Here is a 25,644-nt window from a genome sequence, read left to right on the forward strand (position 1 = left end):
GAATTTGGGTTAAAAATGAGCCCCAGGAAAACGTATAAATGTGTTCGATGCTTACAGTAATGCACACTAGGGATGAGCCGAACACCCCCCGGTTCGGTTCGCACCAGAACTTGCGAACGACCCCCGCGTTCGGCACGAACGTTAGAACCCCATTGAAGTCTATGGGACTCGAACGTTCGAATTGGAAAGTGCTAATTTTAACGGCTAATATGCAAGATAGTATGCTAAAAAGGGTTTGGCGATCTGTCTCCTGCCTCAGGGGACATGGGTCACTGCAAAAAAAAGTTTTAAAAACTACCGTTTTGGCGGGAGCACTGATTTTAATGACGATTAAAGTGAAAAAAAAAAGTGAAATATTCCTTTAAATATGGTGCCTGGGGGGTGTCTATAGTATGCCTGTGAAGTGCCACGTGTTTGCCGTGTTTAGAACAGTCCCTGCACAAAATGACATTAAACGGAAATAACACCATTTAAAACTGCTTGCGGTTTTAATGTTATATCTGGTTCCTGCAATATGGTTGAAAATCATTCAGAAAATTGGCATGGGTAGCCCTCCCTGCCCATTACCAGCCTATTTGGGTCTTGTACGCACATTAAGGGGAACCCTGTACCCATATTAAAAAAAAGGAAATGCGTGTGGCCCCCAGGCCCTATATACTCAGAACAGCAGTATACAGGCGGTGCAAACAAGACAGGGACTGTGTAGGTTTGTTGTGTTAAGTTGAATCTGTTTGTCATTTTCAACCGGTACATTTTTAAAGTGTAGCTCCAGTCAAAAAAAATATCTTTAAGCTTTTTGGAAAACATAGGGAAGGGTTATCACCCCTGTATAATTTGTTTTGTCGTCCATCTTTTTTCATCTCACTTGCTGTTGTCTCCTTCCGTTTGCAAGTAGGAGATGTTTGTAAATTGGATGTTTGAAAGTAGGGGCCTGCCCTATATGCTCTGCAGAAATGGCGGAACAAGGTGTTGGTTTTGCAACAACATTGTAAGCCCTCAAAGTGACTCTTGGTGGCCGCTGGAGCGCCCTGCTGTGAACGATTATATCAAGAATTGTAATTACATGCCATTGTTGAACAGTGGTAGAAAAATTGACCTTTGGTGGTTGTGGTGCTGGTGCCACAACACTATAAGTCCTCACAGTTACTCTGGGTGGGCACAGGAAGGGGCCCTCCTGTGAAATATTATATCAAGAATTGTAATTACATGTCCCTGTTAAACAGGGGCAGAAAAATTGGGCCTTAGGCACTGGTGCCATCACACTGCAACCTCTGCCATACACTCTAGTTTTTTTGCAGGAATTAGCCCTGCTGCAAAGCATTGCATCAAAAATTTTACTTAAACGCCCCTGTTAAACAGGGGCAGAAAAATTGGGCCTTAGGCACTGGTGCCATCACACTGCAACCTCTGCCATACACTCTAGTTTTTTTGCAGGAATTAGCCCTGCTGCAAAGCATTGCATCAAAAATTTTACTTAAACGCCCCTGTTAAACAGGGGCAGAAAAATTGGGCCTTAGGCACTGGTGCCATCACACTGCAACCTCTGCCATACACTCTAGTTTTATTGCAGGAATTAGCCCTGCTGCAAAGCATTGCATCAAAAATTTTACTTAAACGCCCCTGTTAAACAGGGGCAGAAAAATTGGGCCTTAGGCACTGGTGCCATCACACTGCAACCTCTGCCATACACTCTAGTTTTATTGCAGGAATTAGCCCTGCTGCAAAGCATTGCATCAAAAATTGTACTTAAACGCCCCTGTTAAACAGGGGCAGAAAAATTGGGCCTTAGGCACTGGTGCCATCACACTGCAACCTCTGCCATACACTCTAGTTTTATTGCAGGAATTAGCCCTGCTGCAAAGCATTGCATCAAAAATTGTACTTAAACGCCCCTGTTAAACAGGGGCAGAAAAATTGGGCCTTAGGCACTGGTGCCATCACACTGCAACCTCTGCCATACACTCTAGTTTTATTGCAGGAATTAGCCCTGCTGCAAAGCATTGCATCAAAAATTTTACTTAAACGCCCCTGTTAAACAGGGGCAGAAAAATTGGGCCTTAGGCACTGGTGCCATCACACTGCAACCTCTGCCATATACTCTAGTTTTTTTGCAGGAATTAGCCCTGCTGCAAAGCATTGCATCAAAAATTGTACTTAAACGCCCCTGTTAAACAGGGGCAGAAAAATTGGGCTGCTGGCATCACCCAGAACCAAAAATGTTCTTCCAACATATCAGCGGAGGAGGAAGAGGATAGACAATCAACATAACAGGACAGTCACTCAGCATCAGCATAAGCAGTCTTGAAGGGATGTGGTATTTCAAAAAAAATTATTCGGTTACATCAGCTTCAGGTGCTTGGTAGCTGTGGGTGATCCAAGACTGATTCATCTTGATGAAGGTCAGTCGATCAACTGATTCGGTGGACAGGCGCACCCTGTGATCGGTAACGAAGCCACCAGCAGCACTGAAGGTGCGTTCCGAAAGAACGCTGGATGCAGGACAGGCCAGTAGCTCAATTGCATACTGTGCAAGCTCTGGCCAGTGATCCATCCTCAAGACCCAGTAAGCCAGAGGATTTTCAGTGGGAAAGGTGTCCAAGTCTGACCTTGCCCCTAGGTATTCCTGCACCATGTAAATTAGACGCTGGCGATGGGTGCTGGAACCAATCATACCTTGGGGCTGCGGACTAAAAAATTGTCTGAAAGCATCAGTCAGACGGCCACCTTCTCCACCGCTCCTTCTGACTGATGCCTCAGCAACACGTTGTCCAGGACCAGGAGTTTGTGACCTCCCAGTCTCTGGGAACGCGTTGCACAGAGCTTTCTGCAAGGCCTCCCGGAGATGTCTCATCCTCTGCTCCCTCTGCGATGGCAAGATAAGGTCGGCAACCTTACCCTTGTACCGTGGATCAAGGAGAGTGGCCAGCCAGTAATGGTCCCTCTCCTTGATCCGAAGAATACGAGGATCCTTCCGCAGGCTTTGCAGGATCAGGGAGGCCATGCAGCGTAGGTTAGCTGAGGCATTCGGTCCGGAGTCCTCTGGGTCACTAAGGACAACATGATCCGCAGCTACCTCCTCCCAGCCACGTACAAGTCCACGTGTTTCTTGGGACTGTAAATCATCCCTATAAGACTGCTGCTGCTGATGCTGAGTGCCAGCCTCCACCTCCATGCTGACACAATCATCCTCCTCCTCCTCTTCCTCCTCCTCACCCTCTTCCTGTGTGATGGGTGGCACAGCAGGAACACTGTCTGGATAAAGGGGGCCTTGAGAGGCAAGGAAGTCCTCCTCTTCCTGCCTCTGTTCTGCCTCAAGTGCCCTGTCCATTATTCCACGCAGCGTATGCTCCAAGAGGTGGACAAGAGGTATAGTGTCACTGATGCATGCACTGTCACTGCTCACCATCCTTGTGGCCTCCTCAAACGGTGACAGGACAGTGCATGCATCCCTGATCATGCCCCACTGGCGTGGTGAGAAAAAACCAAGCTCTCCTGACCCTGTCCTGGTGCCGTAGTCGCACAGGTACTCATTGATGGCCCTCTGCTGCGTGTGCAGCCGCTGCAGCATGGCCAATGTTGAGTTCCATCTGGTGGGCATGTCACATATAAGGCGGTTCTTGGGCAGGTTCAACTCCTTTTGGAGCTCAGCCAGCCGAGCACAGGCATTAAATGATCGGCGGAAATGCACACAGACTCTCCTGGCCTGTTTCAGGACATCCTGTAAGCCGGGGTACCTGCCCAAGAACCGCTGCACCACCAGGTTAAGGACGTGAGCTACACAGGGCACATGGGTCAGTTGTCCCTGTCGGAGGGCGGAGAGGAGGTTGGTGCCATTGTCGCAAACCACCATTCCTGGCTTAAGCTGGCGTGGCGTCAACCACCTCTCGGCCTGCCCCTGCAGAGCTGACAAAACATCCGCCCCAGTGTGGCTCCTGTCCCCCAAACAAACCAGCGCAAGCACGGCATGGCATCGTTTTGCCTGCGTACTTGCGTAGCCCCTGCAACGCCTACGGAGCACCGCTGGTTCTGAGGACAGAGCACTGGAAGAGGCCATGGAGGAAGAAGAAGAGGAGGGGGTGGAGGAGAGAGGTGTGTCACAACCAATAGTAGCATTTTGGAGGCGTGGTGGCGGAACAACCTCCAATACTACTGCACCTTGTCCTGCATCCTTCCCAGCAGCCAGAAGAGTGACCCAATGGGCCGTGAAAGACAGGTAACGTCCCTGTCCATGCCTGCTGGACCATGAGTCAGCGGTAATATGCACCTTACCGCTGACCGCCCTGTCCAGCGAGGCAAGGACATTGCCTTCCACATGCCGGTAGAGAGCCGGAATTGCCTTCCGTGAGAAAAAGTGGCGTTTGGGGACCTGCCACTGAGGAACCGCACATTGTACAAACTCACGGAAGGGGGCCGAGTCTACCAACTGAAAAGGCAGCAGTTGAAGTGCTAGCAATTTAGCCAAGCTAGCATTCAACCGCTGGGCATGTGGATGGCTGGGAGTAAATTTCTTCCGCCGGTCCAGCAGCTGGGGCAGGGACATTTGTCTGCTATAATCGGACGTGGATGTACCACTAGCAGAGTTCCCGGAAGCACTTGGCTGTGACACACCTAATTCTACACCTTCATTCCTCTCAGAGCAGGTTTCAGAGAGGACTGAAGGTCTAGTGGGGTTGGAGATGCCAGCTGATGAGGAGCAAGGAGAGGTCCGCTTTGTTCTTTGGTGTGGGTCTTTGAGGTATGCTTGCCAACGAGCTGCATGGCAGGTCAACATATGTCTGGTCAAGCATGTGGTGCCCAAGCGGCTGATGTTTTGGCCACGTGAGATACGCTTGAGACATATGTTGCAAATAGCAGCGGTGCGATCTGATGCACTCGTCTCAAAAAAGGCCCACACCAAAGAACTTTTAGAATAACGCGCAGAGGAAGCGCTCTGCGCAGGCGGAGCTCTGCGGTGTGATTCAGTCGGTGTGCTGCCCCTAAGCTGGCCCCCGGAGGGCATCCTGCCTCGTTGGACATGTGCCTCCTCCTCCTCCTCCTCCCTCCTTCCAGGCACCCACGTGGAGTCAGTGCCCTCATCATCCCCTCCCTCTTCATCGCTGTAGCAAACCTGGCAGTATGCTGCAGCTTGTGGAACATGACTGCCAGATTGCTGTCCTTCTTGAGCATCCCCTCTCTCTGTGCTCACGCTACTGCCTTCCTCTAGCTGAGTGTCATCATCAGAGCCCACCAAACACTGGGCATCCTCCTGGAGCATGTACCCAACACTGTGCTCAAAGAGTTCAGGAGACTCCTCAGGAGGACGTGGTGGGTCTAGGGAAGGAGTCACTGATGATGACATTGAGAGAAGGGACGACGATGTGTTAGCAGCTGCTTTTCTACTACCCTGAGACTGGGTGAGAGAGGATGAGGAGGATGAAGAGGGCTTGGTCATCCACTCTACCAAGTCGTTGGCATGTTGCGGTTCAACATGTCCAGCTGCAGAAAAGAAGGACAAGCATGTCCCATGGCCACGTGCTGATGACAATGCACCGCGTCCCCGACCAGCACTGTTGTCTCTAGACACAGAGCCTGCTTGCCCTCTTTTATCGGCTCGCGCCTGTCTGCCTCTCCTTGCTGGCCTTCCAGACATGGTAATGGCCTGAAGGGAGTTGGGTAAAACAGTAGTTGGGTAGTTTATATTGTGCTGGAGGCACACAACACCCACTAACTCCTGCAGATGCCTTTTTTATAGAACAGCAGAGTTAAAGGGGTATATACAGATGTATACTGTGCTGTGCTGGAAGCACACACAACTTCCAATAACTCCAGCAGATGTCAATCGGGCCCAAATAGAGAACAGCTATGTAGGTGGATAATAGCGGTATGTACTGGGTACAGAGCAGGCACACAGCACGCACTATCTCCTGAGTGACACTGCTGACTGCAAGCTCTATTGTTAAAGATGGACCACTAGCTATATAGGTGAGGTGAATATCACGGTGTATACTGCGGTCAGGGCACGCAGACAATAACCAGAAAACAGCAGAGTTAAAGGGGTATATACAGATGTATACTGTGCTGTGCTGGAAGCACACACAACTTCCAATAACTCCAGCAGATGCCAATCGGGCCCAAATAGAGAACAGCTATGTAGGTGGATAATAGCGGTATGTACTGGGTACAGAGCAGGCACACAGCACGCACTATCTCCTGAGTGACACTGCTGACTGCAAGCTCTATTGTTAAAGATGGACCACTAGCTATATAGGTGAGGTGAATATCACGGTGTATACTGCGGTCAGGGCACGCAGACAATAACAAGAAAACAGCAGAATTAAAGGGGTATATACAGATGTATACTGTGCTGTGCTGGAGGCACACACAACTTCCAATAACTCCAGCAAATGACAATCGGGCTCAAATAGAGAACAGCTATGTAGGTGTATATAGTGGTATGTACTGGGTACAGAGCACGCAGACAGCACGCACTAACACTACTGACTGCAAGCTCTATTATTAAAGCTAGATCACTAGCTATATAGGTGAGGTGAATATAGTGGTGTATACTGCGGTCAGGGCACAGACAGTAACCACTACACAAGAGCAAAATAGTAAATCAGCCAAAAACGATTGGTGTGTAACTGTGTTGAAGGTACACAGAACACCCACTGCTTCAGATGCTAACAAACACTACACGAGGCCGCCTGAAAGGCAGCTTTATATAGTGTGGGGCGTGCACTACACAGTCTGAGCTATGATTGGCCACAGGCAGGATGCCTGTGGCCAACCATTGCTCTTCCCGCTACTGGCGCTGCGATTGGCCAAGCATGCGGGGTCACAGTGCATGCTTGGCCAATCGTGAGACAGCAATGCATTGCGCCATCGCAGTGCATTGTGGGCCACACGAATTTTGCCGCGAACGGCCCAAACGTTCGGAATTCGGCGAACGCACGAACGACCGATGTTCGAGTCGAACATGCGTTCGACTCGAACACGAAGCTCATCCCTAATGCACACGTATATATATATGTAAATAAAATATAAAAAAGTGATTTTTGAGTAAACCCCCAGCACCTAGTGTGAGACCATCAGTAACCAATGCAGTGATAAATAGTGGCTTAAGAAATAGGTCTACTTTTAATCCTCCAATGTCCACTAATCACCATGTTGAAGTATTTAAAGTTTCGTTTTGGACAGTATTGAACAGAACAAGGTGAATCCTTGGTATTCTTACATAGTTAGTAAGGTTGAATAAAGACATCAGTCCATCCAGTTCAACCTGAGTGTGTACAATTGTCCCTATCCCTGTACATTGCACACTCACATCAGTTCCTACCCTCAAGGAGCCCACAATCCAAGGTCCCCATTGATATACTAGGGCCAATTTTGGACAGAAGCCAATTAACCTACCTGCATGTCTTTGGAGCGTGGGAGGAAACCAGAGTACCTGGAGGAAACCCACGCAGGCACAGGGAGAACATGTAAACTCCAAGCATGTAGTGTTGTGGTTGGGATTTGAACCAGCGACCCTTTTTACTGCTAGGCAAGAGTGCTAACTACTACACCACTGTGCTGCTGTCTATTCTGAGACAGGAATTAATACATTTAAAAAGAGATGGTCAGCTGATTAAGGGGAGGGGTGGAGTGGTTATCTTGGATAGGGATTTTTATAATACCCAACTGATGGATATGTTGTCAGATAATCATACGTACGATTACAGAAGGACCCCACGAAAAATTATAAGAAGGAATGAAAGAGTTTGGTTGAGCATGGGTATAGAAGAGGGTGTTTACTAAGAAGGAGAAGAGATACCTGATACTGAGTGTTTGTTGGATTCCAACCATATATAACCTACCCAAGATACATAAGGATTTACAATGTCCACCTGCACGGCCAATTGTTGATCCACCTCACCGAGATTGAGTGAATACACATGTTTACAGCCCAGTGTTACATCTACTAAAGCATACTTGAGGGATATGAAGGATATAGTTAAATTATTACAGGAGGTGGATTTGAAAAATAAGACTGAGGTATATCTAGTAACTGCTGATGTTTCACCATGTATACTATCATTCAAAACGTTGGCGTTAAATTGAGCACTGAGCAAGAGGGATAACATCCCACTCAGCTAGAAGATGTTCCCAAGGAAGTCATTGGATTTTTGTTTGTCCTCATGTATATCTTTATGGCTAAGTGGGCGGATACATTTCTCTTTACTAGATATACAGTTGAGATTCTATTGTACAGTGGATTTATCGATGATCTCATTTTGATATGAAATGCCCCCAAAAAGTCTTTATTGGAATTTATTGATCATTTAAAAAGAAATAAGAATAATATAAAATTGGAATATCAGGTAAATTAAAATCAATTCCATTTTGTGGATCTTGTGATCTATAGGGATCCTGATCATCTTTCAACAAAAGTTTATTTTAAATCCGCTGACAGGAATGGCTCTTTCAATCAATAGTGGCCATCATCCTATTTGGTTGAAAAACATTCCTAGGGGGCAACTAATTCAGGTTAAATGTAATTGCACTGAATTAAGGGACTATAGGGTGCAGGCTGAGATTATTAACTGCTTGCCGACCAGCCGCCATCATTATACTGTGGCAGGTTGGCTCGGCTGCACAAATCACCGTAGGTGTCTGTTGGTCACTTTAAGAGCATTCCCGCAGCACACGGCCAGAGCCGATGCGTGTGGCTGGCAGACGCGATGTCCACCGGCCACCCATCATTTTCCCACAAAGAGCCAGAATGTGGATCTGTCAATGTAAACAGATTCCCGTTCTGACAGGGGAGTAGAGAGAGATTGACTGTCCCTAGTGATCAGGAACAGCGATCTCTCTCTATTTCCAGACAGTACACGCCCCCCACAGTTAGAAACACCTCCCTAGGGAACACTTAACCGCTTGATCGCCACCTAGTGTTAACCCCTTCCCTGCCAATGTCATGTATACAGTAATCAGTGCCTATTTTTAGCACTGATCGCTGTATAAATGTCACTGGTCCAAAAAAAGTGTCAAAAGTGTTCGATCTGTCCACTGCAATGTCACAGTTTCACTAAAAATCGCTAATCACTGCCATTATTAGTAAAAAAAAAATGTAAAATAATATTGCCATAATTATATCCCCTATTTTGTAGATGCTATAACTTTTGCACAAACAAATCAATATATGTTTATTGTAATTTTTTTATTTTTTTTTAACAAAAATATGTAGAAGAATACATATTGGCCTAAACTAATGAAGAAATTTCTTTTTTAAAAACATTTTTGGAGATATTATAGCAAAAAAGCAAAAAATATTGTTTGTTTTTCAAAATTGTTGGTCTTTTTTTTTTGTTTATAGTGTAAAAAATAAAAACCGCAGAGGTGATCAAATACCAAATACCAAAAGAAAGCTCTATTTGTGGGGAAAAAAGGACATAAATTTTGTTTGTGTACAACGTTGCCTGACCGTGCAAATGTCAGTTAAAACAATGCAGTGCCATATCGCAAAAAATGGCCTGGTCATTAAGGGGGTAAATCCTTCCAGGGCCGAAGTGGTTAAGGAATGTTGTGTGCAAAAAGACTTTTGCAGTGTATAGTTGGACAAGGTAGCTCAAGGAGGTGGAACAGGTACCTAGAGAATTTTTACTTACGGTCAGGAGTGTCTAGCGCTCCTGTTCCTAATTCCAGCATCTGGGTTTTGGCTATGGCATTCTCCCTGTCTTTGTCCACCTGCAGGCTGATTGATGTGGTCAGTCTCTGGGTGGAAACTCAAACCGGTTATAAGCCAGCTAAACCCTCATTTGGGTACTAGTGATAGACAGTGATACATGTGTTGTTCCTGATCAAACTCCCTGTCTGTCTGCCCTGCTAGATTGGATTTCCCTGTGTATGGATTTTGGACTATTCCCTGAACTCAGCCTGCCTTTTACCTTGACTGTAATAGAACCACGCTATCTGTCTGCTAATTGCAAGTATTTGCTCAGTTCACATCTGCCCTGGCGTGGTGGCCAGGCACTATAGCATTGTGTATAAGTCCTGGGAGGAAACTGAGTACTGGTAGGCCTGCTTGCTTTATGGGAAAGGGGGCTGCTATAGGTGAAGAGCACAGTAGCCAGCTATAGTGTCTGACCACCTGCGTTGGGGTAAACGTGACATTATCACAAGTCTTTAACAAAAACGAATTCTGTGAAGATGGACCCTACACAGGCCCGTTTATTTTCTGAGGAAATTTGCGAACTGACACGCCAAATCCAGGAACTGTCTTTGCATGTAAACACACCTCCAGCAGTAACGCAGGAGCCAGAGCCAAAAGTTAAGTCGCCTGATCGTTTTTTTCTGGTGACCCCCCCATATGTTTTCCATTTTTAAAAATAGTTGTATGCTATACTTTAAGCTTAAGCCCCAATCCTGGTTCTGAAGCACAGGGGATTGACCTGATTATTACATGGTTGCAGGGAGAGATCTCCAGTCTTGGGCATTTAGCCTCCGCACAGATGACCTAGCCAGAGGGTCAGTTGAAGCTTTGTCTCAATGATCCTGACTGTGCCTACTCAGCTAAAGCTAACCTTAGATTATTATGTCAGGGTAAACTCCCTGCTTAACAATACTGTCCGGCATGACCCAGCTCTAAGAAGCCAGTTCATGTTTGGCTTATCAGACTCCATCAAATACTCCTTAGTACACTACCCTGAACCAAAGTCATTGAATGAAGCCTTGCAAGTAACCATCTGTATAGACAGGCATTTACGGGGAAAGGCACACAGAGAGGTTTGTTTCTTTGCCCCCCCCCCAGTACACCGCCTACTTTTTCTTTATCAGCCTTTCCTGAGCCCTCTCAACCTCTGCTGCAGGATGACCCCATGCAAATTGGCACTACCCATTTATCCTCTGGGGAAAAGGCTAGAAGAAGATTCCAGGGACTCTGCTTATACTGTGGCAACAACGGTCACTTTGTCACCAGCTACCCTAATAAGCCGAGAAACGGCAAGAGTCTAATGCGGGTGGGGTCTGCTTCTATAGACTATACTGTGTCAGTGTGTGTGCAGATAGCCGCGCTTAGGAAAAAGGGGAAAAAAACAAGTGTTAAGGTTGCTGCTGCCCTTTAGTTCCTCAGACTTTGTTAAGAGTCTGTGGCTTGTAATATTTAAAGAATTGGTATGGGCTATTGGCGCTACCTCTATTGGATTACTTTAACCTCTACTGAATTTTTATTACCTCTATCATATGACCCAAAATATTTATCAAATACTTATAGAGAATGGGTGACATCAAAAAATGTACAACCCCATGCCAACCATATGTATACACTAATGCTTTCAATAGCATACAATAAGGTGATGGCCCTCAGAGGGTAGGGAAAAAAAAGGAGAAAAAGGAGGCCAGAGGCTGTAGCGAATGAGACAAAGGGTAAAGGGAAAAGTAGGTAGATGGAGGGTAGATAACAGAGTAACCTATTATTTGTGCACAGAGTGCCCCCCTCTACATTAAGACCTCAAAAGATATTCCCCCATACACAGTGCAAGGACCCAAAGATATTCCCCCGTACACAGTCCCACTCCTCTGTATACGCAGGGGATGCTACAGGTCTCTATCATATAGTACTATCGTGATTTCAGCATAGATGTACAAAAATTACAAACAAATAAAGTGCATATCTAGGTTATAACACAATATGATACATAAGTGCTACAATAAAGATTGTAAGGTGCAAAGCAGTGTAAAAATAATACAAAAAAAATTAATAATAATAATACTTGTGCAAATAAACCCTACGGATACCAATCCAAGTCCTCACATAGGGTAAATTGTACCATACAGAAACCATATATCATATTAAAAAGTCTGTGAACCAAACAGATAATCACATTACATTAAGTATAAGTTCAAAAAAGTGTCCAATCATCAGATTTAAAAAATGTGAAAAAAAAAAGAAAAGAAAAAAAAAAAAAAAAAAGGAATTATATATAAAAATGGTGCTCAATATATAAAGTTCAGTGGGTATCTTATGATTTTCATCAACATTCAAGACTCCAGCTCAAGAAGAAGAAAAAGGTGACTTTCGTGATCAGAATATATCTGGTGACTTCCGTGCTCGTTCCACCTGCCAACAGGGCAAAGTATTGCTGGTGTAGATGTGATATTCAGGCCTATTGGTGGCCTGGCAGATATAGATGTGCAAGCTCCAAGTCGATTGTGGCTGCAGGAGCTCAGCTGCCTGGTAATAGAGGCCCAAACAGCAAATCAATGGCATCAGTGTGCTCAGAGAAAAAAGTCTAAACACACAGTGTGATAGTAAGTTGTGCTTAGGCAGTATGCAACACACGGCATGCCATGTATCTAGTTTTAATACTGCAAATATATAAAATCTTACAAGAAATATTATTGTATTAGCTTAGTTTTTTCAACTCAGTCTATTCAGAGATCTAAAAAAACGGAGGTTTCCATTTTCCACTAGCTAAATGCTGCCATGGATTGCCTTACATGTTTAATCTGCCATGCAATAATACTAAACCACATTGTCAAACCATTTACAAACAACCAGGTTTCTATTTCTAGAAGCAGCAGTAAAATAAAACTGTGCCACACCTTATACTGGGCGGGTAATTCAGTTTCAATGGCTTCAAATATATATCTATTTTTTCTGGATTTATACTTAGCTTGGGAAACTTTTATTAAAGAATCATCGAATGGAAATGTTTAGTATTATTTGAACATTCAACATTTTACTTGTATGTTTTCTTGATGTATAACTAGTTTGAGAGAGATTTACATCCTCATATAATATCTAAGCCAGCCATTTCTTCAGAGGCTGGGGCTCCTAGAACTCCCATTTATTGGTCCAGGCATAATTCCAGGACCAAGATCAGTGGCATGATACCAATGATCTTTTTAGCCATTTGTAAGGGGGGTGTTCTTCCCACCGACCACCAATATAAGAACATTCTCCCCACTGACCACCAATGTAAGGAACATTTTTCCTAATGGCCACCATTGGAAGGAACATTCTTCCCAATGACCACCAATATAAGGAGTAGGTTTGCACCAATACTGGCAAGTATCGATACTTTTATAGCTTCATAGTAAGTAAGACTGAATAAAGACACTAGACCATCGAGTTAACCTATGTAGGTGTATGTGTGTCAATGTCAATAATCATTTCCCATATCTCTGTATGTTGTGTTTACTCAGATGCATGTCCAAGAGTCTTTTAAAGCATTTTTTTCCGTCAAGTACTCGCCAATACCAAGTACCAATACTGTCGCAAAATTAATGGTCTCAAATTGCACTTCAAAGAATCACATGAGCTTTGAACAGAAATGTGGTGCAATTCCTGTCTGAATTGCATGCATTTTCCCTCACTGCTGAAGTCGCTATGAAAAGTGTGGGTTCATACAGGAGCGGTGTGGAAAACCGCATGCAATTCAGACAGGATCTGCACCGCATTCATATATATCTTGTGGGTTGAATGGCTGAAATTTGAGCTGTCTATGCCCAGCCTAACCTAAACGAAATTTTTGTTTGTTTATTTATTTTGTATAAAGTGGGGGAGGGTTAGAATTTCTGCCAGGCTTTTACTTCTATCTGTGACCCTACTGGGGAGATTTTCCTTTGCTTCCTGTCCCTGTGATTCCATGACAAGTAATGGGGTTAGCGGTTGTCACCAGGAGAGAAAGTCAGAGACAGGCAATAACACACTGTCAGAAATTTTAAAGGAGAAGTACAGCTAAAGTGTGTTTGGCTGTACTTCTGTGTATCACAGGAGTGCAGTTTGTTCTGATCTCCTGTGATCCGTTTTCAGCAGACAGTAGGCTGAAGCCCGCTGTCAGCTGATGTCACAGAGCCGCTCCAGGCTCAGGCAAGATCGCGTCAATGAAGTCAGGATCCACCCAATGCCTGGACGGGCACCCGGCTAAGCCTCTCAGTGAGGCACTAAGAGGCTGAGCCGGCTGCTCTCACCCCCTCCACAGCCCAGCACTCCAGTGAGCATGTGGGGGGGGGAGGCAGAGCAGAGAGGCAGAGAGCTTTGACTGACAGGGAGGCCTGAGGACCGAGCAAGCGAAGGTGCACAGATGCAGCATCAGACCAATGCTGCTTTAAGTGGTTAAAACAGACCTCTGTTTTTCACAGGTACCCGCTCCCTCTTCACCGCGGCAAACTCAGCATTAAATGTACCCCCCTCCTCCTTCCCCCGGGCCATTCCCAAAGCAAAGCGCTTGCAGCTTCACTGCCATGTTACCTTAGCCAAAATGGCGGCAGCAGCACTCGAGAGCCCATTGAAAAATCGGCTTGAGTGAAGACATCGCTGGATTTGTGGACAGGTAAGTGTCCTAATATTAAAAATCAGCAGCTACAGTATTTGTTGCTGCTGACTTTTAGTGTTTCCTGAAGGAGCTTGGAGCTCTGCTTTAACTGCTTCCCGACCGCCTCACGCATATATACTGGGGCAGAAAGGCGCATACAGTTAGATTAACGCACCTGTACGTTGCCCTTTAAGAGGTGGCTTGCAGGCGTGCGCGCACCGGGAGCTCCATGAGCATGATCGTGGATTAGATGTCCACGAGGATACCCGCGATCGTCTCACAGGGAGGAAGAACAGGGAAATGCTAATGTCAACAAGCATTTCCCTGTTCTACCTAGTGACACTGATCAGGAGCAGTGATCAGTGTCGTGTCAAACACAGCCCCTTCCCCCCCACAGTTAGAATCACTCCCTAGGACACACTTAACACCTACAGCGCCACCTAATGGTTAACCCCTTCACTGCCAGTCACATTTACACAGTAATGAATGCATTTTTTAATTGTACTGACCGCTGTATAAATGTGAATGCTCCCAAAATCACGCCAAAAGTGTCCAATGTGGCCGCCATAATGTTGCAGTCCCGATAAAAATCACTGATCCCCTGCCATTACTAGTAAAAAAAAATATTAATAATAAAAATGCCATAAAACTATCCCCTATTTTGTAAAGACTATAACTTTTGGCAAACCAATCAATACACACTTATTGCGATTTTTTTACCAAAATATGTAGAAGAATACATATTGGCCTAAACTGTGGAATTTATATATATATATATATATATATATATATATATATATATATATATATATATATATATATATATATATATATATTTATATATTTATTTATTTATTTTTTGGGGGGGGGGATATTTATTATAGCAAAAAGTAAAAAATAATGCGTTTTTTTCAAAATTTACGCTATTTTATTGTTTATAGCGCAAAAAATAAAAACACAGAGGTGATCAAATACCACCAAAAGAAAGCTCTATTTGTGGGGAAAAAAGGATGTAAATTTTGTTTGGGAGCCACTTCGCACAACCACGCAATTGTCAGTTAAACGACGCAGTGCCGAATCGCAAAAAACACTCTGGTCTTTGGTCAGCCAAATGGTCTGGGGCTTAAGTGGTTAAGGATGCTCAAACCCCTCTATGATTTACAGATCATCAGCAAAGTGTGAGTAAACATGCAAGCACTGTCCATTCATAAAGAATCGAATAGGTTGTAATCTCTTATTGATTACCCAGTCTGACTTTGGTATCTGTAAGGAAAAAAATGGCAAGTTATAATTGCACAGCCAATGCATGAGAGTTCTCAACAAAGTATAGCAGGAACTCCTCCCCACATCTGATAACCCCCTCGGAGAAGCGCTTCCCTGAGGGGGTTACCTTGCGGATGTGCTCCCGAGTTTACCAGTTGCGTCTATAGACACAGAATGGTGGACTCAGCTCCACCCCTCAGCGCCCGCGTCCTTTGATTTGATTTACAGCAGCAGGAGCCAATGGCTGCGCTGCTATCAATTTATCCCATCAAGAGCCCATCGAGAGAGAGACAACTGAATGAAGGGGTTCAGGTAAGTAAAATGGGGGGGCTGGGGGGCTGCCAGGTGTTTTTTCACCTTAATGCATAGGATGCATTAAGATTAAAAAAAACACGAAGCTTTACAACCCCTGTAAATGGATTATAGTGTTCATTGATTTTATGACAGTGTATGGGGCCTTGAAAGGATCATTCTCTTATTCCAAACAACAAAAATAAAATGTTACTAAAAAGGTTTTTTTTTTCAATTTCTTTCTTTTAAATGATTGATAATCCACAATCAAACGCACACTTAAGTTTTCAGATACAGAAGGATTACCACTCTTCAGGGCATAATGGTGTCCAGAGAAAGGTGGAATGTAACGAGGCAAACACTGCTTTTTAAGAAGCCAAGAATTTACCCGCTATTCATTATTGATGATCCCGATGGTGAGGAATGCAGTTGTGAGAGTGTTATACTTCTAAGCTGATCATCCATGTAATGCTCTGTATGGTACCTCTTAAGTAAATTGGATTCACCTCCCAGTATTTCATGTTGCCATTGAAATTTATGATGTCATGGTACCTAGGATTATAGGGAATTCCCACCTTTGAATCTTGAACATACAAAAAGACTTTTAAACTCCCCAGGATTCCTTTAGCCTGTAAAACAGGATCTTATGCCCTTTGACAAAAGACCTGTTGGAAAGGGTTGAAACTGTATAATTTCCTTGAGACCTACAGCCCAGCCTGAAGCCTTGATCTTAAATAAAACATTGTTTGGTCCTCTTAGTCTTAGATTGTCGCTGAGTGTGACAAATGCATTAAAGCAACACATTAATTTATTTGGCAATTTAACATCAGCACTACAGGCAACCGGGCATTTAGAACTTTAATTAAAATGTTGAGTCACAGAGGAAAAAGTGGGAGTAAATCTGTTTTCGTTAGCATTATATTTAATATGAATAATCATACAATGGACATCCTGTAACTAAAGTAAATATTATAGGGAGGATGAAGAGCCACGATGATGTGCTGAAGTACAGAAACCTGAAGCAGCCAATCAAAATGCCTCTAATAATTTATTTCTTCTTGGAAAATGCATAAAGCGAGTTATGATTCATGAAAGGAATCATAAAGCAATGAGCCATCATATGGATCCAAAGGCATTACAAAGGAACCTTGGATTATTAGCATAATCTGTTCCAGGAGAATGCTTGTAATCCAAAGCACTCGCATATCAAAGCGAGTTTCCCCATAGAAGTCAATGGAAATTAAGGTAATTCATTTCGCATTGACTTCTATTGCATGCAATACCGCATGTGGCCAGATGTGGAGGGGGTGCCAGAGTGCCTCTGAAATACTCGGGGACAGCTCGGCTGAACTCGAAAAGGCTCGGAAACTGAGTATTTCCACACAGCTCTGAACAGCTCCAAACCATTTCCTGAGTGTCACCGGCGCCCCCACACCTCTGGCCAAATGCGGTACTGCATACCCCATTCATTTGAATTCCTTTGCAAGACGACACTCGCAAACCAGAATAATAAAAAAAAAAAGTTGCTTGTCTTTCAAAACGTGCGTTAACGGCGTTTACTTGTTAACCAAGGTTCCACTGTATATGGATCCAATGCTGGTAGGTTAATTGGCTCCTATCAAAAAGTATGTGTATGCATGTATGTGAAATTGGAACCTTAGATTGTAAGCTCCTTGCAAAGCAGGGACTGATGTGAATGTGCATGTATAAGCGCTGCATAAATTGTAGCCAATCAGCTTCTAACTAGCTTGTTCAGTTAACCACTTGACCTCCGGAAGATTTACGCCCCTTTATGACCAGGCCACTTTTTGAGATACGACACTGCATTACTTTGACTGACAATTGCATGGTCATGTGACACTGTACCCAAATAAAATTTTAAAAAAAAGACCGACAATTTTGGAAAAAAAAAAAGTTTTACTTTCTGCTAAAAAACATATCCAAAAAAAAAGTTTAAAAATCAAATTTCTTCATACATTTTGGTCAAGAGAGAAAAATGTGTTGCAAAGCACCATAAGTAATTGGCCTCCATCCTAAATTTGAACAAAAAGAGAGAAAGTTTGGTCGGCAGAACTTTGAATGAGGCCAATCACTATATAGAGTAAGCATATGGGATATAAAACACAGTATTGCTTTTATGGGTTCCAAAAAACAGGGGGAGTTTTTTGGGGACTTTGAATGAGAGATGTATATCACAGAGCAGTCTTGGCAAAGAACATTTTACTATACCTTGTAAAATCATGCACAGCATACTGAATGACACAAAAAAGCATACACAGAATCGCATAAACGCAGGGCATGCTAAAAACCACATATAAATATTGACGCCATGGTACTTGGCATATCGTATAAAGACAAGTCCTGCACAACATGGAACACTGGAAGGGCTGGATGGTGTTGGAAAATTTAGAGTAAAACAATATAAGAGACATAAAATCATCTGTATGGACATCATGCATCTATGAAAGCCCGACGCGGTTCGTTGGGGTAAACCAACTCTTCAGGGGCAAATGCAATGGTGACCAATAAAAAAACATAACCATATGGTATGATATTGTAGTTGAATAATAGGAATAAGTAATGGGTGTAAGGGACAGGATGGACATCCCTATAAATACTCATAAATGTTGGTCAATATGTATTCATTTACATTTTTTTGGTAAAAAAATTCCAATAAGTGCATATAGATTGGTTTAAGCCAAAGTTATAGTGTCGACAAACTATGAGATATTTTTATTTATTTTCATTTATTTATTTATTTTTACTAGTAATGGTGGCAATCAGCGACCTATAGCGGGACTGTGATATTGCTGCGTACAATCTGACACTTTTGACACTTTTGGGGAGTCAGTGACACTAATACAGTGATCAGTGCTAAAAATATGCACTGTCACTGTACTAATGACATTGGCTGGGAAGGAGTCAACAGCAGGGGCGAGCAAAGGGTTAACTGTGTACCTAGCCTGTGTTTTACTACAGTGTGGGAGATGCTTTAACTAAGGGAAGACATGGATTCTTGTCCCTGCTTTGCAGAGACACATGAGCCATGCCTTCCCTCCTATCGGAACGGCAATCTGCCTTGTTGACATAGGCAGTTTGCCGTTCTGTCTCCATGGCTTATGATCTGTGGGTGGCAGCGGACATCAAGTCTGTGGTACCCACTGATTAGCTCCCACTGTGTATAAGCACAGTGGGAGCGAGCCGCCAGTGGTGTGCAATCGCGTCCCCTACCCGGAAGTGAAGACTCACGTATATTTATGTGATCCTGCACACAGTGGCCACCTTGTAGCAGTAAAACTGCTATAGGGTGGTCGGCAAGTGGTTAAACTTTGACAAAAGAAAAATCTGGAAGCTGATTGGTTTCTATGCAGAGCTGCACCAGCTTTTGCAAAGTCCAGTTTTAGTAAAGCAAGCCCTATACTTCAATGCCGTGTGCGGTCCTTATCTATCTGTAGTATCTGCCAATGGATGCACTAAATACATTTCTCACCAAAGTTTTGCCAGGAAACTTGGCTTAAAGAGTGGTAATTCTTCCTTGGCATATGTACCTATGGGTATTTCCATTTCATTATTAAATAATGGCCTTTCACACAACATTATGGTGTGCCTTCTTTAATGGTCAGTTAAGCTGTTCATACACTCAGCTATTTCTTCATGTGGTATCTGATCTGGCACTTTGAGAGTTTAATTAGATCATATTACCAACACTTCAGAAAGATTTGGCCAACCACATACAGAACACTGTGGGTCCATTTACAATGAGTAAAGAAACTGATACAGCAGGTATAGAGCAGAGACCACACAAGATTTAAGTTAAAAGATAACCAAAAAGATATAAAACAAAACAAGGCAATCTGCACTCAGTTATTTGATATTGCTATGACGCAAAATCAAGTTTTGAAAAAACAGATGACTGAAACGGTTTTGGCCAGCTGTGCCTAAATTTGATATGATCTATAGAAATATGACCAATAAGATAACATACAGCATGGTATGATCATAAGACAAGCCAAACATTATGCAATTTGCTTTCCTTCAACCCGTACTCAATTCTCCCATCAACACAGACAGTGATGATGGGGATATCCCTCCTGTGGAGCCATTGTGTTCTAACAGCAGAAGGTTTTCCCACCATAAGAATACAATTATCACTGCTTGCAGCTATAGATACTGGCAGTGATTGAATGCAAAAAACCCGACAGGTTGGCTGCAGGGCCGTCTTTGATATTGATTGGACCCTGGGCAAAACTTTTTTTGGGGCCCCCCCATGCAGTTTCGCTCTCCACCTGCTCTGAGACATACAATAAATAGCAGCTAGACTCAAAATCAGTTTACTGAATCAGATTAGGCAGCTATTGCGATTGGTTGCCAGAGGTTACAGTGTATCATTACCGCTCACTGACTGGTTGCTAGAGGTTACAGCACACATTACGGCTCACTGACTAGTTGCTAAAGGTTACAATACATGATTTCTGCTTGTTGATTGGCTGCTAGAAATTACTGTGGATATGACCTCAGGGGGGCAAGATATACATATCAATGCCGCCGGCCACTGCTATTCACATATGAATGCCGGTAATTTACATGTAAACACAGGGTCTGCAGGTGAGTCATCTGTACACAAAAGGGCAGAGCTGGGCAGCATTAGTAGCAGTACTTCACACTGAGATCTTGGGACACAGCACAGGACTAAAACCTCAAGGAACAAGGGAATTTAAACCAGGATAGTTGGCAAGTATGAGGCAGCTGCGTTGGGGCCCACAACAATGATAGGGCCCAGGGCAGCTGCCCCTTTTGCCCTGCCTTAAAAATGGCCCTGGTTGGCTGTACTGAAGTCGATCTATCTGCCATTCTACCCATACATGGAGAGATATTTCAATCTGTCTAAGGCAGGCTTAATGCTGTAATATATAAAACACGTACATAAAAACATATTCAGCAAGAAGGATTGCTAAAGAGAGAATTCTCCATCAAGACCCAATGACAGATGATTTTATCAACTCACTTAAAAGCAAGAGTCCAGTTTCCACCAAGTATTAACCTCATGGCGGTATTCCCGAGTGTGGCTCGGGGTGAATTTTCAGTACCAAAAGCAGTAACCCCGAGCCATGCTTGGGATCGCATTGCTGGATCCAGGCAAAGTTACTTACCTTGTCCCCAGGATCCAGTGATGTCTCCCCGCTGTGTGTGCGAGCCGTCCTCTGCTCAATTCATCACAGTGTCGGGCTCCATTCTCTGCAAGCGTTGAGATGCACGGGGATGGAGCACGGCGCCAAATTCAAAAAGTTAAAAACACAGAAAACATACAGCAGACTGTAATCTTACAGATTACATTACTGTATTGATTTATTTCACATCCCTTTTGTCCCTAGTGGTCTGTCCAGTGTCCTGCGTGTAGTTTTATTTTATAAATACTGTTCTTTCTGCCTAGAAACTGGAGATTGTCCATAGCAACCAAAACTGTCCCTTTACATCAAAAGTGGTTTTAGACCAGCTAGAAAACAGCGATAATAAATTAGAATCACTTGCAGAATTGAGGGATAGCGATTTGTGGGGAGATCCGTCATCAAACACTGAAAGTAATGACAGTGACAATTCTGCAACTGAGCAAATTTCAGTGTTTTTAATTTGATTACATTATTGAATAATTTTTATTATTATTATATTATTTTTTATAATTACTTATAGTTATTTATTATATTATAATTCATGATTTTGTGTTTCAAACTTTATCATACCCGGGAGATCTACTAGACTCTGGTATGGACAGTTGTGTTATTCCTAAGAATTACAGGCCTACAATATAAAATGCCAAATTTCGATGCAAAGCAATGTACCGCATTGAGCATCAAAAATCTGACATAATCATACTGCCAAGGAGATTAAAGTGGTATCAAGGCTGTTTTTTGTTTTTTTTTACTAAAAAGAAAATAGAGGTTTATGCTTACCTGCTCTGTATACTGCACAGATTGTCGCCTTACCTTCTCTTCTGGAGTCCTCCTCTGGGGCAAGCTGTATGCTATAGGGGCACGCAGGTGGGCATACTCCCGAGCTGAGCTGTGTGCATCCAATGACTCACACAGCACTGCTCGGCCATGCCCCCCCCTTCCTCACAGTTTTTGATTGACACAAGCAGGAGCCAATGGCTCCTGCTGCTATCAGTCTGTCCTCTGAGAGCAGGGAGAAAGACCAGCACTGCTGCAGACAGATACAGTGCTGGATCAAGAGAAGTTTCAGGTAAGTATTTGGGATGGGGGGGGGGGGGGGGCAAACAGCAATTTGAAGTAGGGAAAAAAGATCTTTGGAATTTAGAACCACTTTAGGTTATAATTTTTAGGAGTTGAAAATGAGTTGACCATGATACTTTTTTGGATCAAGAGAAGATTCAGGTAAGTATTTGGGATGGGGGAGGGGACAAACAGCAACGTGAATTAGGGCAAAAAGATCTTTGGAATTTAGAACCACTTTAGGTTATAATTTTTAGGAGTTGAAAATGAGTTGACCTATTTCAAGGAGAAGCTTTCAGGATGTATCTCCTTCTAAGGTTGAAGCTGTTCTGATGTACAGAGCTTTAGCACAATTTTAGGAACAACAATCTCTGGGAAAAAGGTAATAAGTGAGAAAGGTAGTCAGATAAGTTATGGAATGCTCAATCTTCTCCTCTCCTTATCTGGTTACCTTCCTCAGTTTTATTACTTTTTTTTTTGTTTTTGTTTTTTTCGAGTAATTGTTGTTCCTAACATTTTCTTAAAGTTCTATGTATCAGTACTGCTTGGATTTTAACCACTTGACCTCTGGAAAGTTTTATCCCCTTCATGACCAGGGCATTTTTTGCTGTTTGCCACTGTGCTACTTTAACTGGCAATAGCTCGGTCATGCTCCACTGTATGCAAATGAAATGTATATAATTTATATAATTTTTTTTCCACACAAATAGAGCTTTCTTTTGATGGTATTTTATTTTTTACTATATAAACAAAAAACATGAAAATTTGGGGGAAAAAAACTATATTTTCTGTTATAAAAATAAGTTGGTTGTTAGCGAGCATATGGTTGTACCACATTAAAATATTACAGAAACAAATCCCCTGGTGGTGGACTTTTAAGGCACAGACGTTATAATGAAAAAATATTTATTTGGTATGAAAAATACGAAACATGTATAAAAAGCACATAACAATATGCTAGAGCAAATTTTAGTGTTGTCACCAAAAACATAATACCAATGATGAACTAATAGTTCTTGTACCCAATGCGTTTCGGAGTGAAAATGTAGTTCTCCTTGATTTGAGCAAGAGTATTTACTTATTTAGTATTCTATAATAAGATTGAAAGAGATAACATAAATATACAAATATATGGATGCAACACTGTGCATACGAATATCAAAGTAGCAAACATGAATTAATGGAAGAATGAAGGGAAAACAAACTCTAAGCCCTTGTACACACAGTCGGACATTTCGACAACAAAATCCGTCAGATTTTTTCCGACGGATTTGGTTCGAAACTGGTGTTGCATATACACGGTCGGACAAAGTTGTAGGAAAATCCGATCGTTCGGAATGTGATGACGTTTGTTCGCTGCGACGGGACTACGTTGTGGCTAGTAGCCAATAGCTTTGGTCTCGTAAATTTATCTGAGCATGCGTGGCACTTTGTCCGATCGGAATTCTTTACAAACGATCAAAGTCCCATCGGATCATGTTGTCAGAAAATTATATATCCAGCTCTCAAACTTTGTTGGTCGGACATTCCGACGAAAAAAGTCCAATGTAGCCCACATACGGTCGGATTATCCGACAACATGGTCCGATTGGACCTTTTCCTTCGGAATTTCCGACTGTGTGTACAGGGGCTTACATATGGTGGGATGACAATTGTTGCGGATTAAAAACATAAGAATGCACAGAGAATTGCTTCCAAGTTGCTTGAGCCAGAGAGTTCAACACAAAAAGTGTGCTTCAAAAAACAAGGAGGTGCCTGGCCTGAAAATGCTGATCCAGCTCCCCTACACACAGACAGAACCAACCCAAGTGGGAAAGAACCGGAGGGCCCACTGAGGCCAAAAAATGAAGGACCCTGAAAGCATGAAAGGAGTATGGTAAATGCATAATTTTGATTAATAATCAATTTTCTAAGACAATAAAAAACATTCTGCTGTGTGTGTGTGGGGGAGCCTATATTTATAGCAAAGCGAACATGATTTTAATAATGGCTTAATGTAAATTGGAATAAAAGTCTGTAGAACTATAGGCAAAACTTTTTTTTTAATTTTGGATAGAGAAAGGGAGGGTTATAACCCATCAGATGTTGTTTTCTCACCATCTGTGATGACGGAGATTTCCCTTCACTTCCAGGTCACCAAAACTAGTATCCCCATTGGAAGATTTTACCTCTATTACTTTTCTGGGGACAACCCAAAATTTGGGATTTTCTTTTACTTTCACTTTAAATGATAATGATAAACAGCAAAAAGATCTGAACTAATTAATGGGGTAGGCAAATACATGGCAAATTAAATTTAATGTAGAAAAATGTAAAATAATGCATTTGGGTGGCAAAAATATGAATGCAATCTATACACTGTGTGAAACAATATGTGTAGCGCTTACAAATATAACCACATGCATGAAAAAATAATAATCAAGTGAAAAAATATACATATAGGGGTGTGTATACAGTGAAATGTCACAAAAAAATTCACATGAAATCTGGAGTCACCCATAAGGAAACATCATGGGTGCTAAAACTGCGTGTAACAGTACATAAATATGAACGTGAAACAGTTCTTTGGAGTCTCCCTTCCAGAGAAACTTGATGCAGATGTGAGTGTGCCAATCAGATCCTGAAAAACGATTCATGTGATGATAGGGTACACTTACCAGCAATGATGGACACACATACCATATGGCAGTGGGTCAAATGCGCCTGTAATTCTCCTGTTGATGTCTCCTGGAATGTATGGATGAGCAGCTCACAATCCCGAACCGTGAAGGCACACAAAGGACTGTAGAAACGTCAGCCAGAGATGTCTCCAAAGTATCCACAAGGAAATGGACGGACCAAGATTAAAGAAAGCAGGATGTGATATAAAAGGGAATGAGAGGAAAAATCTCCATGTGGTGCAGGTCAACCAATAATTATTTATTGGAATAAAAAAATTCACAACAGCTTGCAAGATAGAAACAGTAAAAAACAATCCAAAAATCCAATATAATAAAATGGAAAGGATAAAAAAGGCAATGTCGGAGTCTCAAATGAGCAAGCCCTTTTTAGTCCAATAAATGATTATTGGTTGACCTGCAAGATATGGAGCTTTACGCTTGAGAGGGGATATGAGTTCAGTATACAAATACCATACTGGTGACCCCACAATGTCTCACAGATCAGCTGCGGAGCTGATCTGTCTCACCTTTACTGCAGTGGGTCGGCTGGCATCTGTTGTCCACTGTCTGGTGTTCAGCTCTGTGCACTCTCCAGCTATGGGTGTCGATGCCCTTCACCTGTTGCCTAATATATGATTCCTTCCTACTACTTCCTGTCCAGCCCTCATTTCCTGCTTCTCTATTTAAACCCATTTCAAACCTGCTACTGGTTGCTTGAACAACGTTTGTTCCTAGCTCCCCTGTGTAACCTGTTTACCTGTCGTGATCTGATCTTCTGGCTTGTTCTGATTACGTTGTCTGCAGCCCGCCCTGACCTTGGCTCACTACCTGGTTTTCCTTGCTTCATCCATCCATCCTTGTCTACAGTATCTTCAGGTACTTCCCTAGCGAGCAGGGTGAACCCGGGAGTCGTGACCTGGGGTCAGC

The sequence above is a fragment of the Lithobates pipiens genome, unplaced genomic scaffold (genome assembly GCF_037356315.1).
Source record: "Lithobates pipiens isolate NorthernLeopardFrog02 unplaced genomic scaffold, aLitPip1_a1.2 Scaffold_3, whole genome shotgun sequence".
NCBI classification, from domain to species: Eukaryota; Metazoa; Chordata; class Amphibia; order Anura; family Ranidae; genus Lithobates; species Lithobates pipiens.